This window comes from Typopeltis vanoorti, chromosome 5 (assembly GCF_054136105.1).
Source record: "Typopeltis vanoorti isolate ZY-2024b chromosome 5, IOZ_Tvanoo_1.0, whole genome shotgun sequence".
NCBI lineage: Eukaryota > Metazoa > Arthropoda > Arachnida > Uropygi > Thelyphonidae > Typopeltis > Typopeltis vanoorti.
In genome coordinates this window covers 49,378,010-49,393,792 of record NC_143553.1, presented here as the reverse complement: position 1 = coordinate 49,393,792, position 15,783 = coordinate 49,378,010, and the positions used below count along the sequence as shown (strand labels likewise).

The window sequence follows — 15,783 nt, the reverse complement described above, 5'->3', positions numbered from 1 at the left end:
CATCATGTCATTGAAGAAGCCAGGAAAAAATCCTCACCTTCCCGAAAGCAACAGACTCATAAGCCTATTTTCCAGCCTCGGAAAGGTGACAGAGAAAGTCATCCTCTCAAGATTCCAAGCAGAAACAGATAAGTTAGGAATTTTGCTTAATGAACAGTTTGACTTCCATAAGGCCTATAGTACAGCTCAACAAGTGCACCGGCTGGTAGAAATCATTACTAAAGGTTTTAACTGGAAACTCAATACAGCTGCCATCTTCATCAACGCAGATAAAGCATTTGACAAAGTATGCCATCAAGGCCTTCTCTGCAAACTGATAAAATTTAACTTGCCAGTCAAGTTAATAAAAATAATACATTCTTGCCTGAAAGCCAGATATATGCAGGTCAGGGTCGGCGAAACGGTTTTGACCAGATGCAGGATCTCGGCCGGGATCTCTTCTGGCACCTCTCCTGTTCTCAATCCATGTAGTGGACATCCCTCTGAATCCAAGAACAACATTCACTGCATTATATTTACTGCATTATATGCAGATGATACTGCACTGATGGCATGATCACTGAGCCCAAAACTGGCAACTATAAGACTCCAAACCAGCACACACACTTTAGAAAAGTGGATGGCAGACTGAAGGATCCAAGTTAATCCCCAGAAAATCTCATCTATATTGTTTACTAGAAAGAAAATCAAAAAGCGAGGATATTTATTTATTGGGAGTAAAGATTCCATGGCCTAAACTGAAGTTAAATATCTTGGAGTGATTCTTGATAGTAAACTCCTATTCAGCAAACATATTAGTTACATTACCTGAAATACATCCAAAGTCTTAGCACAGCTCTACCCTATGATCAACAGACACAACATGGTAATTCGACCGGTCATCACTCCATCCCCAGGGTGGAGCCACACCGTGAATTGAAACATTCTAAAACTTCAGAGATTACAGAATAAGTGCCTGAGGATGATTCTGGATGCCCCTTAGTTTATAAGAAACACCCAGATCCATAGAGAAGTTAATATCCCTTATATCTCTTCTCTTCTCCTAAGTCTAACTGAGAAGTTCTTTACCAAGATAAGTAACCATCCAAACCCGTTAATCAAGGAAGCCTCGAAATATAATGAGGCAGAAAATTACAAATATAAAAGACCAAAGTATATCTTAAGTTCAGCTGAACACAGCTAAATTCACTGCCCTCAATGGGCGAGCATATAGCTCACAAACACTCCATTCAAAGTTCTTTCATTACAAGACAAAGGGGAATATGAAAGGAAATTTTGCTTCACCCATCTAGCCAGAAATATTAATGTTAATGTTAAAAAAATTTTAATCTACAATCAGATTAAGGCTTTCCATAACCTCATTTCCTGTTAACTAGTAGTGATTTTTTTTTTTTTTTTAAAGGGATATGCTTTTATATATTGGCAAAATAGGTGGCATTACCATCTCAAAAATGATGGTTGTTTTACATTAACCAGAAGCGGAATAATCGTTAACTTCATCTGAAATTGTACTCTTTTCTTATAATTTTTTTTAGAAAATTTCATTATTGAAGGAAAAATAGGTATAATAATTTTAGATGTGTGTTTCGTATAGTTCTTGGAAAAGTTATTGCTATCTAGTGTTTCGGGTGTAGGCCAATGTATTGTGATAAGATACTAATTTTAATATGATTTCACATGTATTTTATGGTTATCGTTGGATACTTTTTTATTGCTTACGATTTATCAAAATTGTAAGCAGTAAAAATTCATTGGGGAGGGGAGCGTACAGATAAATATCAAACTTTATTGTACCCCCTCCCCGCCCATATACCTCGTATATACACGGTGTTTGTATTTCCTCAAAAAATTAATTCATTACATGGATGGAATTTTGGGATCAATATATTAGGGAATCAGTTAATTACATGCTTGGATATAAAGGTTAATGTACTGATTAGCTGGGTAATTCGAAGTACAATGTCGAAGAGAAGAAAATTTGCAAGAATACAGAAATGTTCTTATCCAGCTGTTATGGATCTTTGACAGTTGGATGACCGCATTTGCAAATCTTCAGAAAGAGACATGGTGTACCGACTTACATAACATTTTCCCCTTAGTATCTTATCATATGTTTTTTTTTGAAATCCATTGATCTTAAATATGTTTTTTTTGAAATCCATTGATCTTAAATAAATATCCTTATTATATTCCCATTATTTACAACAATATGTGATCATGTAAAAGTGTTGTCGTGCCAATCTCTGTTTCATCCAAATCAAACTCCTTCACCAGTTTCCTTTAAGAAATATTTCGTGGAATACTAGGGAAATTCCTCTATAGCTCTCAGTCATTTTCTTTCTTTCTTTCTATTTTTTTTTTTATATAAACTGATATGATGAAATAGCTTAACATAGACAATACTTAGAAAGACCTAATAAAAATGGAAGATAAGAATATTTCCATTGCAAAATGAAAATAATTTCTCCAGACACACAAAATATTCTTATCTTCCATTTCTGAATTGCTTTTGTGATCTTTGATTCTTTCGTGCGTGTTTTTTTTCTCTTTTTTTTTTTTAAACAACTTTAATTTTTTTTTTCATCTTCATGATATTTTTCTCTTATATTCTTTTTAAACGTTACTTTGCTTCACTGTTACTTTTGAGGGCACATGCTGATCCACTAACCAGGAATCTTTTATGTGATTTCTTCTTTTTCATTGACTTTCTGAATCCATATGGAGTTCTTATTTCTCTATCTTTGCACTTGGTCTCCGAGGTTTGGTTTTTGTTACTAGCCATTGTTATTAATCTTGTCCTTTTCTGTACCTGTTTCCGAAAACAGGTAAAGAAGAGAGGCCACCATCTTTAGAAAAGCTTTTCTGAATATGGCCATATCAAGATGGTCTTTCAGCCCACATATGTGTTTTCTCCTCTTTTTATTTGTGTCGTTTTAGATTTCTTAGTTGTTGTTTTTTAGTATATCTTTATTAGTTTCACATTCTGATTTTGCTTTTAGGGTTGTTTTATATTTTTAGCTATTTTAATTCCCATGTTGTGATCTTTGTTATATTTATAATTATTATTACATCACACCTCCAGGGAGTCCAAAGACTCATCGAGGAAGGGCATCTACTCCACAGCTCTTCGTCTCGCTACTCCACTAACCTTCATCATCTAACACCAACGCCATCTACTGCCGACTACCACCACTAGTACTTTCACAGACAATCACAAACATCCATACCCACTGCGGAATTCGAGCCCACAGCCTTTCGGCTGTAGAGCGGATATGATAACCACTCAGCCAACCAGGCCGGCAAAGAAATTTCGTTGGTATTTATTATTATTATTTGTCACCTCCAGGGAGTCCAAAGACTCATCGAGGGAAGGTACCTACTCTACAACTCGGTCTCCACCCACTCGCAATCACCAACTGACTGCAACTACACCAACGGCATCTACCACCGACCACTAGTATTTCCACTGACAATCACAAACATCCATGCCCACAGCCTTCTGGCTGGAGAGTGGATATGTTAACCACTCTGCCATTTAATGCTATTAAATGATCATCATAATATGTTCATTACTTCCATTATTGCATGGTTTTCATATATGTTCAACTTTGATTTTATTTTTATTTCAACCGATATTCTAACAAACCATCAAACATATCTCAACCTCAGAGGAATTCGTTAAATTCCAAAGATATTTGCTGTTTCCAGAAAAATTAATACCACAAAGGAAGGTATGCTGATGATATCATTACACCATTGTTCTCATTAATGTCTTTTTTCCAGTATTTATCATTTAGAGTAGGTATAGCCAAAAATAGTTCATTATTATATAACACTTCATATTTATAAAGATTTGCTTTTCTTTTTATATTTCTTCTCATCGGCTCATGGTGGGTTGAGTTCCTCAAAGACAAATTTTTACCGTTTCTTTCTGTCTGCTGTTTTTTTATGTAGTTCTATTATGGAGTTTAAGTGGGTGCTTTCTTTAATGTTGGTAGTCCATTTCTTTCTTGGTCTTCCTCTACTGGGCTGTCCTTCAATTCTACAATTTAATAATATGTTTGGTAGTCTTTCTGGGTTCATTCTTGAAACATGTCCAAACCATCTTAGTTGGATCTTTTTTAGTGCTGTAATTATTGTTTCTTTAAAGTTAAGTTCTTCTCTTACTTTTTCATTTGTTTTTCTTTTTGTCCAGTTTGTTCTATTGATTTTTCTTAAGCATTTCATTTCAAAAGCATTGAGTTGACCCATTTCTTTTTTATCTTACAATTCAGCATTCTGAGCTATAGAGTACAGTGGGAATTATCATTGTTTTATATATATCTTTAGTTTGATTTCTTTGCCTAATCTTTTATTGTTCCATATTTTTGTATTTTGCTCATTGTTATCCATCCATTACTGATTCTATGTTTTATGGTTTCAAAATAGCATATATCTTCAGTAATCATTGAGCCTAGGTAATTGAATTTCTTTACTTGTTCTATAACATTGCTTCTTATATTTATTTGGATTGCTTCTCTTTTATTTCCTATTACCATTAGTTTTGTTTTACTAAAATTGATTTTCATATCATATTTGTTACTTCGATGCAGATTGGTCAGGATATTTTCTAAGTTTTCTTGGCTGTCTGTAGTGATTACTATGTCATCAGCATACTTTAAATGTGTTATATTTCTTGCATTTACAGTTATGCCTTCATACATCTTTGAAGGCATAACTTCAGGTACAGGTTAAATAAATATGGTGACAATGGGCAAACTTGCATAACTCCTTTTTTAATTGCTATTTGATCTGTTACTATGTTTTTGTATTTCACTACTACTTGTGTTTCTGAATAGTAATTCTTGATACAACATAATAGGTATTTGTTGAGCCCTCTGTTTTCTAGAATTTTATATTTACAATTTTCTCTTACTCAAATAGATATGGTTCAAGTGTTGGAGAGGCTCATGAGAACCAGGATCCAAAATTCGGTTGACAACAGTGGTATTATCTTTGATGGACAGCATGGATTTTCTAAAGGGAGGTCATGTTTTAGTAATCTCTACATATTACAATCAGTTGACCGATTCATTGGACAAAGGAGATGGATACATAGTAGTATACTTAGATTTTGCAAAGACTTTTGATAGCTTACCATATGATAAGTTGATATTCAAATGAGATTGGATGAGGTTGGATATTCGACTAGTGCATTGGATTGGAGATTGGCTATATGATAGGCATCAGCAAGTATGGGGAGCAATATCCTGGAAAAAGAAAGTCACTAGCTTACCATATGATAAGTTGATATTCAAATGAGATTGGATGAGGTTGGATATTCGACTAGTGCATTGGATTGGAGATTGGCTATATGATAGGCATCAGCAAGTATGGGGAGCAATATCCTGGAAAAAGAAAGTCACTAGCTTACCATATGATAAGTTGATATTCAAATGAGATTGGATGAGGTTGGATATTCGACTAGTGCATTGGATTGGAGATTGGCTATATGATAGGCATCAGCAAGTATGGGGAGCAATATCCTGGAAAAAGAAAGTCACTAGCTTACCATATGATAAGTTGATATTCAAATGAGATTGGATGAGGTTGGATATTCGACTAGTGCATTGGATTGGAGATTGGCTATATGATAGGCATCAGCAAGTATGGGGAGCAATATCCTGGAAAAAGAAAGTCACTAGCTTACCATATGATAAGTTGATATTCAAATGAGATTGGATGAGGTTGGATATTCGACTAGTGCATTGGATTGGAGATTGGCTATATGATAGGTATCAGCAAGTATGGGGAGCAATATCCTGGAAAAGAAAAGTCACTAGTATTGTGCTTCAGGGATCTCTTTTAGGGCTATTGCTGTTTAACCTGTATGTTAATGATATTGTGGAAGATTTGAATGGGGATATTCAGTTGTTTGCGGATGATGCAAAATGGGGACAAACTATGAGGAGTAGAGCAGATGTTGTGGCCTTACAAGAAGACTTGAATAGATTGAGTGAATGGGCATGGGAGTGGGAATGCCAGTTCATTGTTGCAAAATGTAACATTTTAAAATGTGGGAAACAAAGATGGGATGTAGAATTTAAGCTTGGTGGGATATATTGTTGGAAGTGGAGGAAATAAGAGATCTTGGAGTTGATAGTAGATAAGGATCTAAAATTTAGAAGACACATTAACAAAATTGTGAGGACAACACAACAAATTCCAGGAATGATGTGGAGGACACTGACTTGTAGAAGTAAGGAGATTCTTGTGCCATTGTATAAAACCTTCATTAGGCCATATATGGACTACTGTGCATAGATTTGGTCATTTGGCTTTTGAAAGGATGAAGAGATGTTGGAAAGGGTCCAGAGGTGATTGACTAATGTAGTTTCTGATCTCTGGCATGTTGAATATGAGGAAAGGTTGAGAAGATGCAATTTAGAGTCTAGATTTAGGGGAAGAGGGGTGATATGATAGAGACATATAGGTTGGTAAGGGATTGTTATAGGATCAGTGTTGAAGAGATTTTTCATAAAATGGTGGAAGATCAGGAAAGAACAAGAGATCATCCCTGTAAGCTGTATAAGGAGGGTGTGAACAAGGGAGTGAGAAGTAGGTTTTTTGCATGCAGAGTTGTGAATGATTGGAATGCCTTGCCTGGGAGTGTGGTGTCTGCAGAGAATTTGAATGTGTTGAAGGCAAGGCATGATTACCTGTGTGTATGATAAAGGGACCTCTTTGAGACTTTGACTCTATGGGGTCTTAGGATAATAATAATGTTTCATTGTGTCATTTTGAAGCTTTTCCATATCTCTGTTTGACATGGCTCTGATTTGTGAATTTATCTTCATGTTTAGTGTTGAAACTATAGCTATTCTTTCCTTTCTATAATCCTAATGCTTGAAAAAATCATCTTATTATGTTTGACATGGCTCTGATTTGTGAATTTATCTTCATGTTTAGTGTTGAAACTATAGCTATTCTTTCCTTTCTATAATCCTAATGCTTGAAAAAATCATCTTATTATTTAGATGTTACTTGTTGCGGTCCTTTTGATTACTAAAATACAATCTACCTTTAGCAAATGCTGTTAAAGATTTTCTGCTGCAATAATCTGCAAGAGATTTTTCATAAAATGGTGGAAGATCAGGAAAGAACAAGAGGTCATCCCTGTAAGCTGTATAAGGAGGGTGTGAACAAGGGAGTGAGAAGCAGGTTTTTTGCATGCAGAGTTGTGAATGATTGGAATGCCTTGCCTGAGAGTGTTTATGGACAAGTGCATTGGACAACAGTGTTGCACACACAATGATATATTTAGATTTTGCAAAGGCCTTTGATAGATTGCCACATGACTGAATTGAAACAGATGGATCATAGATGAGTGTGTTGGATTGGTGATTGGCTGTCTGATAGGCATTAGCAGGTGGTGTATGGGGGGGGGCAATATCCCAGAGGAGGGACAGTTACTAGTGACTCCCAGGAGTTTGTTTTGGGATGGTTGTTTTTTAATTTTTTATATGTAAATGAAATTGGGAAAGGCTTGAATGGTAATATATATATAGTTGTTTAGATGATGCAAAATTGGGGAGTGCTATGAAGTGTAGAACAGATGTTGTTGCCTTGCAAGAAGACTTGAATATAGGCTGTGATTGGGCAAGTGTGTGTGGGATGCAAGTTCATTGTATCAAAATGTAAGGTTTTACAATTTGGAAAGCAAGGATTGGATGCAGAATATAAGATCGGTGGTGATATCTTAGGAGGTGTAAGAGATGAAAGATCTATGGGGTGATGGTGGATAGAGACCTGAAATTTTGGAGACATTCTGCTAAAATTGTCTCCTATGCATCTCTTGATTCCACGGAGTTCTGATGATGAAAATGATAGTTCTTTGATTACTGTATTGGTTCCACGTCTTTTCCATGGACCCTTCTTAATTGATATTGCTCATCTTCCATCTTTTTTTTGGAGATTTCATTCAACCTTCATGAGATGTGCTTTCAGTATACTATAATTTGGTCAGGTCAGTCCTAAATTGCCATCCCATTTTCATTCAGTTAGCATACAGATGGATACTTATGGCACACAAGAATGTGGGCATTGGAATCCAAATTCCCAATCAAGCATTCCATATAAACTATATGAAGGTCTCCTTCTTGTTACCTAGCTTTGGGCTCTTAAGCTGCAAATCATTTTATGTACTGATATAATAATAATGATTTAATAATGAAATTTAAATATTGGAGTTTAATAAAGATATTTTAATTGGAGGAGAATTCCTATATTAAGGAGATTTAAGAATAGAGCTTAACTATAGCAATAAGGATTACAAGGATAATCAAGAAAGTCTAATAGAATATCTGAATTCTTAACTGTTTTATCTCTAAGCATAAGAAAACAAAAAATCAAAAATAACAACATATAATGGAATTGTTAACCATTACATATGCAACTGAAACGAGTTCAGAAGCTATAAAAATAAGAAAGATGAAGCTGTAGAGATTAGAAAATGGAGAAGAATTGAAATCATAGCAATGTGAAACAAAATAAACACACCAGTTTAATAAAATTGTAAGATACTACTGATAAGTGATTGGATCCAATAATTGGAAAAATCAGATAGAAAGAATGCTTGATACAATAACAAAGTGCAAGAAAAGATGAAAAGAAGATGGAACAGTGACACCTCTAGAGTAACACTGCCAAGTTTAATAATGAAAAAGAAAATGAACGCAGCTTCCCTTGATATCAATATAACACCTTTTTTGATTGAAATCCTCCAAAAACATCTATAGCCAATGTTTATTAAAAACTGCTTTTAGTCATTTACTGAATTGATTAGCAAACTAATACCTTATGTGACATAATAGGTCACATCATTGTTTGATGTTTACCATTTAGGAGTAAGGTATATTATCCTAGTCTGTAATGCTTCTCATTATTTTGAATATGCTGTGCCTGCTCCTTGAATGTAAATAGACTGTTGACTTTAAAGGTTAGAACTAGAGTAACTATAAAATGTCATATCTGTAAATCTGACATCATTTTGTAGAGTGTTGCATCTTCTCACAACATCATCATGAGCAGCAGTTTAATATCATGAGCAGCAGTTTAATAGTTTTGAAAACAGTATAGTTCTTCAACATCCCATCTTGGCAGTTCTTTTATAGCACATTCGTAAGGATGATATAACATCCTCATTCTTTTGTAAGATAGACCTTAGTTCGAATCCATAGCATCTATGAATAACCTATATAAGGGCTTTTTCAAGTGACAATCGATTAGGCAGTGTCATATGAAGGTAACAGAACTTCCCCTTCCTGGTAACTTGGGGATTTTTGTTTTTATCTGGCAAAGCAGGCAAAATTTGAGAAGCAGCTGAAATTTTGAGTCCAGTGTATTATGTTTGCTAATTGCATGTGCTCTTCTGGCCAGTTTGCCTAATTTTGTGGAATGAAAAACCTGACTTTCTGGATTTGTCTTGTAACTCTTGTTGCTTTAGCCATAGGATCATTTCATTACAAGTAAAATTCACTTGTAATGAAATGATCCCTTCCCCCCTTTTTTTTTTTTAATATTTTAAGACGTAATGATGAACTCTACTGCTGGATCTGTAAGCCAAAATTGGAAACATTTAAACAGAAATATTAGGCAAACATTTTGAGGATTTTAAAATAAAGGAAAATCTAGTTTTAACCTTGGTAAATCCATTTTGGAGCTTGAAGTGTTGTATAGCCATGAAGAAAAGCCCATCATTTGTGCACAGAAAGCCAAGAAGGTTGAACATTAAAAAGCATGATTTTTTATTTTGTATCAAGAATTTGTTTCTGTAAACAAAACTCCATAGTATTACTTTAATAATTAATAAAACTCTAGTAGTTGTTTAAAGGGAACTATTTGCTTTAAAACGGCAAAACATTGGTACATACAGAATTGGTTGCTTTTAATATGATGATACTCCATCACATGCTGCATTGTCCTTGCAATAGTTTTTGGCCAAGATGATATTGGGGATTCTAAGACCTGAGTTGCACATTTTTTGTTTTTCTCCCTTCATTAGCAATAATTTTTTTTATACCCTTTTCTTTTCCATATAATTTCACTTTTAAAATGACAGGTTTTGTTGTAAACTGTTCTATGAATGGCATACCTGCACACATACAAAATAAGAACTCTGCACATGCATACCAAGTTATTTAACAATAAAATAAAAGCAAATGCTTGTCTTTACAGCTCTCTCTCTCTCTAGATTATAATAAATTTAGTTTAATCCTTTATCCAAGTGTGAGCAAACAAAGTTTGTGCCTGAAAGTATCTTCAGGACTGGGTTAAGGTGGTACACACCAGGGCAACTCGTTGCAAAGGTGGAGCAAGCTACCAACACTCCTATCTCAGTATCTCCTATAATGCAAAACACATCTCCTTGCGGATATGTCTAATGTTATGCATTAAGGGAAGGGCCACTACCCAGACTAGTTTTGACCTTTATTGAGGTCTCTTCAGTGGGAGCCAGACCCAAGTGGAGATATCAAGCAGAAGCATTAGCAGGTCATCTCTACCTATAGGAATTGCCAATTGGTGTGCCACCCTTTTTTAATAATTTACTCTGGATTTAGAGAAAGATGTTGAAAGTTTATTTTTCACTTGGTTAGAGTATAATAAATTTAGTTTAATCCTTTATCCAAGTGTGAGCAAACAAAGTTTGCGCCTGAAAGTATCTTCAGGACTGGGTTAAGGTGGTACACACCAGGGCAACTCGTTGCAAAGCAACATAGTCTGGGTAGTGGCCCTTCCCTTAATGCATAACATTAGACATATCCGCAAGGAGATGTGTTTTGCATTATAGGAGATACTGAGATAGGAGTGTTGGTAGGTTGCTCCACCTTTGCAACGAGTTGCCCTGGTGTGTACCACCTTAACCCAGTCCTGAAGATACTTTCAGGCGCAAACTTTGTTTGCTCACACTTGGATAAAGGATTAAACTAAATTTATTATACTCTAACCAAGTGAAAAATAAACTTTCAACATCTTTCTCTAAATCCAGAGTAAATTATTAAAAAAGGGTGGCACACCAATTGGCAATTCCTATAGGTAGAGATGACCTGCTAATGCTTCTGCTTGATATCTCCACTTGGGTCTGGTTCCCACTGAAGAGACCTCAATAAAGGTCGAAACTAGTCTGGGTAGTGGCCCTTCCCTTAATGCATAACATTAGACATATCCGCAAGGAGATGTGTTTTGCATTATAGGAGATACTGAGATAGGAGTGTTGGTAGCTTGCTCCACCTTTGCAACGAGTTGCCCTGGTGTGTGTACCACCTTAACCCAGTCCTGAAGATACTTCTCAGGCGCAAACTTTGTTTGCTCACACTTGGATAAAGGAGTTAAAACTAAATTTATTATACTCTAACTAAGTGAAAAATAAACTTTCAACACATCTCTCTCTAGAGTTAATCAAATTCTGTATATTTCAGTGGGCAGCAAATGGCATTGGTGATGGTGATGACAGTTTGCTTAGTTGGTGGATTAAGGGTTGTACAGTAGGTACCCTCCCTCAATAATTCTTTGAACTCCTTGGAGGTGTCACGTAATAATTAATTATTAGTCACTGCAAAACTTATTAATAAGTATTTGGAATATGAATTAAAGATTCATTTTTTTTTTAAATTAAAAATTATAACAGTGAATTTTAAAAAATTAATTTTCAGAAAAGTGAATTTTATCATATGATCCTATGGAGCTTGATTCCCTTTCCTATATGCTATTTCATAGTTACATTATTTGAAACATTATTAAAGGACCACATTCTTTTGCCTTTCTATTAGTGTTTTTTTATATGAAAAAAAAATTATGGTATTAAGAACTGTTTATCTAAGGTTAATCTCAAATTACTCAAATTTGTGTGTATAAAACTTATTCTCAGACCTTCTTGGTTGATAGCCAAGAACATCCAGCTGTGCTTGCTAGGTGGCTCTCCTTAGAACTATAGGCTTTACTTTTTCCTTGTTTCACTCTTACTGACTTGCATCATGCTAACATGCATATCTCTGTACATTTAGTCTGTTCTGGGATTTTGGAACATTGCAGTTTTTATTATCAAATATAATATTATGAAAAGCAAAATATAATTTTTTAAATTGAGCGAATTGTTTACTTAGTTATCATGCACTCGCAAAAAAAAAAAAAAAGTTATACTATTGAACTTGTTTCAAAGAAAAAAGAAAACTAGTGAATCTAAAAAGCATATTGTTTTTGAATGTGAAACCTGATATCTTTGAACAAAATGAAAACAAGTGATTGTGTTGTTGTTTTTGCATGTTTATTTAATATTTTTTTAATTTACATTTTTGTTTTAACTAATTTTTTAAAATAATTAATACATAGTTCAAGTATTTAATTATATAGGTTTTTTCTTCCCAGAAACTAGGGTTTTTCATCCTGCATATGGACAAAATCGGGCCCTTCAGAACACACAACAATTTACAGACAAAAAAATACTAGCTATGGTGGTGGTGGGCAGTAGATGGCATCAGCAAGTCCCTGATGATTGGTAGTAGAGGTTCCAGTATAGTGGTGGAGACAGAGAATTGTACAATAGGTGTCCCTCCCCGCAATGAGTCCTTGGAGGTGTCACGAATAATAATAATAATTATAAAATTTTTGTTCTTTTTTTTTAAGTGTAATTTACAGTTGTATCTATAGATCTTTATAATAGCTTGTTATAAAGAAGCAAGTTTAGGTCGTGTGTGTGTGTGTTTAAGTATAATGATTATCTGTCAATTTTTGCATATACTGTTATATTAATTAAAAAACTTTAATTAATACTTCCTATATTTCAGTAATGTTACATTACTATCTTCAGGGAACATAAAATTAATGATATGTGTACTCGGGCACTAACACTGAACAAATATGGCTGAAGATGACAACTGAAGTTAGTCCTAGAGTCCTAAAAGGTGCCATGTAGTGGGCTAAATTGGGTACTAGCTTGTCTTTTAACTGATCTTTTAACAAGCTTCCCATATTTGGGGCAGTGTCATGCATCCAAATTTGTTGAGGTTAGGGTTTTTTAGAGCTGAGGCTGATTCCAGGAATAATCTCTCGTATTTATACTTGCTGTGGTGTAGTAACGTAGCTTTCTTCCAGCGTATTTTGTGGTGGGTGTCCAAAGCATGGTCAGCAAGTCCTGAGTGGTTGTATTGATGGAAACAGATATAGTCCTTATGTTCAGATATCCTGATATTAGCTGTCCTGCCTGTTTGGCTGTAGTAAGACAGTTTGCAAATACAAGGGACCTGGTATACTCCAGGTAGGTCTAGGGGAAGTGGTTATTCCTTAGGGGAGTGGATAAGAGATGTCAATTTTTTATATGGTTTATAACAAGTTGTCAAGTTATATTTTTTTTAAATTTTTGTTAGCTTTTTCAGAAGTACCCTGAATGTAAGGAATGGTGGTAGATTTAAAGTAGTCCCTGTTATGGAGGAAAGGGGGCTGAGGTTAATTGGTTTTAATATTTTTTGGATTTTATGAGATTGCCTACAAAAGTGTTAAGAATATGGTTAAGTTCAGTTGCAAGGGAATTGTTATCTGAATTGATTAATTTTGCCCTGTTATATAATATTTTTATAATTCCATATTGTTGGGAGTGGAGGGAGGTGGTATGATTGCTGGTGAATGTATCTATCAGGCTGGTATGCAATTAGAGTGTCTAGGAAAGGGAGATTGTTATTGCTTTCTTTTTCCAAGGTAAACTGGATCCTGGGGTAATAATGATTATCTGATTTGACATTGTTGAACATGTTGGTATTGTGAGGTATCTATGTATAAAAATGTGTGGAAAAAATTTTCAATAAATAAATATAAAAGAGTGGGGGAATGAACAAAGGGAAGAGGATAAGCTAACTGAATATACACATGCTGTCTTATCTGTCAGTGGTGAAATTCATGTTATATACGTCACTTGTAGTAATAATATTATATTTATTGATTTAATGGGGAAACAAATGACAACTACAACAAAAAAAAGGTCTTCCAGTGTCTACTATAACATTGATCCCTGTTTATCATGGTAAGGGACACTTACCATGATTAACTGGGATTACATGCAAGGCTTCCAGCCATCAGGTCATAGGTTCATATCCCACTCTGGCACAAACCTTTGCGATACTCAACATGATGATTTTCATTGTCTGGTTTGTGAGACCACTGCCTGTTTATGGGAAAGCATGAAAAAGGACCATGTTTAGTGACTAAAATAGGGTTTCCAGATTATGTAATCCTTCCTGTCTGCAATGCTAATATACTACAGATTTACAAACTTGAGTGTGATTAATGTAATAAAAAAAGGAAAAAAATATATAGCATAATATGACAAAAAGTCTGAACACGTGATCTCTGTGAAACCAATACCTGAGCAGATCACGTTTCAAAATTATTTAAACGACGGTCAAAGTGTGATCTGGTTTTCATGCTCCAATTTTTATCTTGAAATTTATTAATGTTATATAGACATTGTTTCTCTGTTAATAGCAGAAACACTTCCTCATTGCTTTGAGGAAGTGTTTCTGCTATTGAGATCATAGCATGATATAGGAAATTGAATTATACAGCATTATACAAGTTTTAATGGTACACTGAACCTGAACATTTATAGGCTAAAGGTTGTAAAAGGGAATGTATAATAATTCCTAATAGAATGAATATTATTATCATTAAAAATAAAATAGAGAAATATTAAACCATATTCACAGATAGTAGGTATATCTTTGAAGGTAGGTGAAAATTTGTAAAATTAGAGAACTTAAAAAATTAAATATGGAGAGGATTAGAAAGTTTTAAGAAATTTGGGAAATTTTAGCTTGAATTGCAGATGATTGGAGCTCTGAGTTTATCATATTTAAATAATCTCCACCAACAGAATCACTTGTATGTGTATATTGTAAATGTGTGTATGTGTGTGTGTGTGTATATATATATATATATATATATATATATATATATGTTAAAAAATACCAAGCAACTCCAAACCTGGTTCCACTCCATTTCCCAAGTAAGCAAACAGACAAACAAGTCAAGTTTGCGCCTGCAAGTGATGCAAGTCTAGCTGATCCTACAGGTAGTGCAAGACCAAGGCAACTCGTGGTAAAGGTGGCATAAGCTCTGATCACTAATCTTAATATTTACCCTTAATGCCAAAACACATCTCCAAGAAGGGGATGCATGATGTTTTGTATTAAAGGCAAGGGGCCACTACCCAGACCGGTTTCGACCTTTATTGAGGTCTCATCAGTGGGAGCTAGGCTAGAAATACCAAGATTTAGTAATACAGAGCTTATATAAGTATTTTACCAGAACAAGTTGCCATAAGGTGTTTTAACCTTATTAAATAAAAATCTCTGGAGGAGATATAAACTATACCCAAGGTAAAATACTTTCTACATTTATATCTCCTCCAGAGATTTTTATCTAATAAGGTTAAAACACCTTATGGCAACTTGTTCTGGTAAAATACTTATATAAGCTCTGTATTACTAAATCTTGGTATTTCTAGCCTAGCTCCCACTGATGAGACCTCAATTAAGGTCGAAACCGGTCTGGGTAGTGGCCCCTTGCCTTTAATACAAAACATCATGCATCCCCTTCTTGGAGATGTGTTTTGGCATTAAGGGTAAATATTAAGATTAGTGATCAGAGCTTATGCCACCTTTACCACGAGTTGCCTTGGTCTTGCACTACCTGTAGGATCAGCTAGACTTGCATCACTTGCAGGTGCAAACTTGACTTGTGTGTCTGTTTGCTTAC

At 34.7% G+C, this 15,783-nt stretch overlaps 1 protein-coding gene across 1 annotated transcript in view; it reads left to right on the top strand.

The window, feature by feature from the left end:
- Window positions 1-1,444: 1,444 nt before the first annotated feature.
- Window positions 1,445-15,783, top strand: part of AP-1mu (adaptor protein complex 1, mu subunit) — a 33,147-nt gene continuing 18,808 nt past the window's right edge. Inside the window, exon 1 of the mRNA XM_090392416.1 lies at window positions 1,445-1,562. The gene's annotated coding sequence lies outside the window, so the exon portion shown is untranslated. The remainder of the gene's footprint in view (window positions 1,563-15,783) is intronic.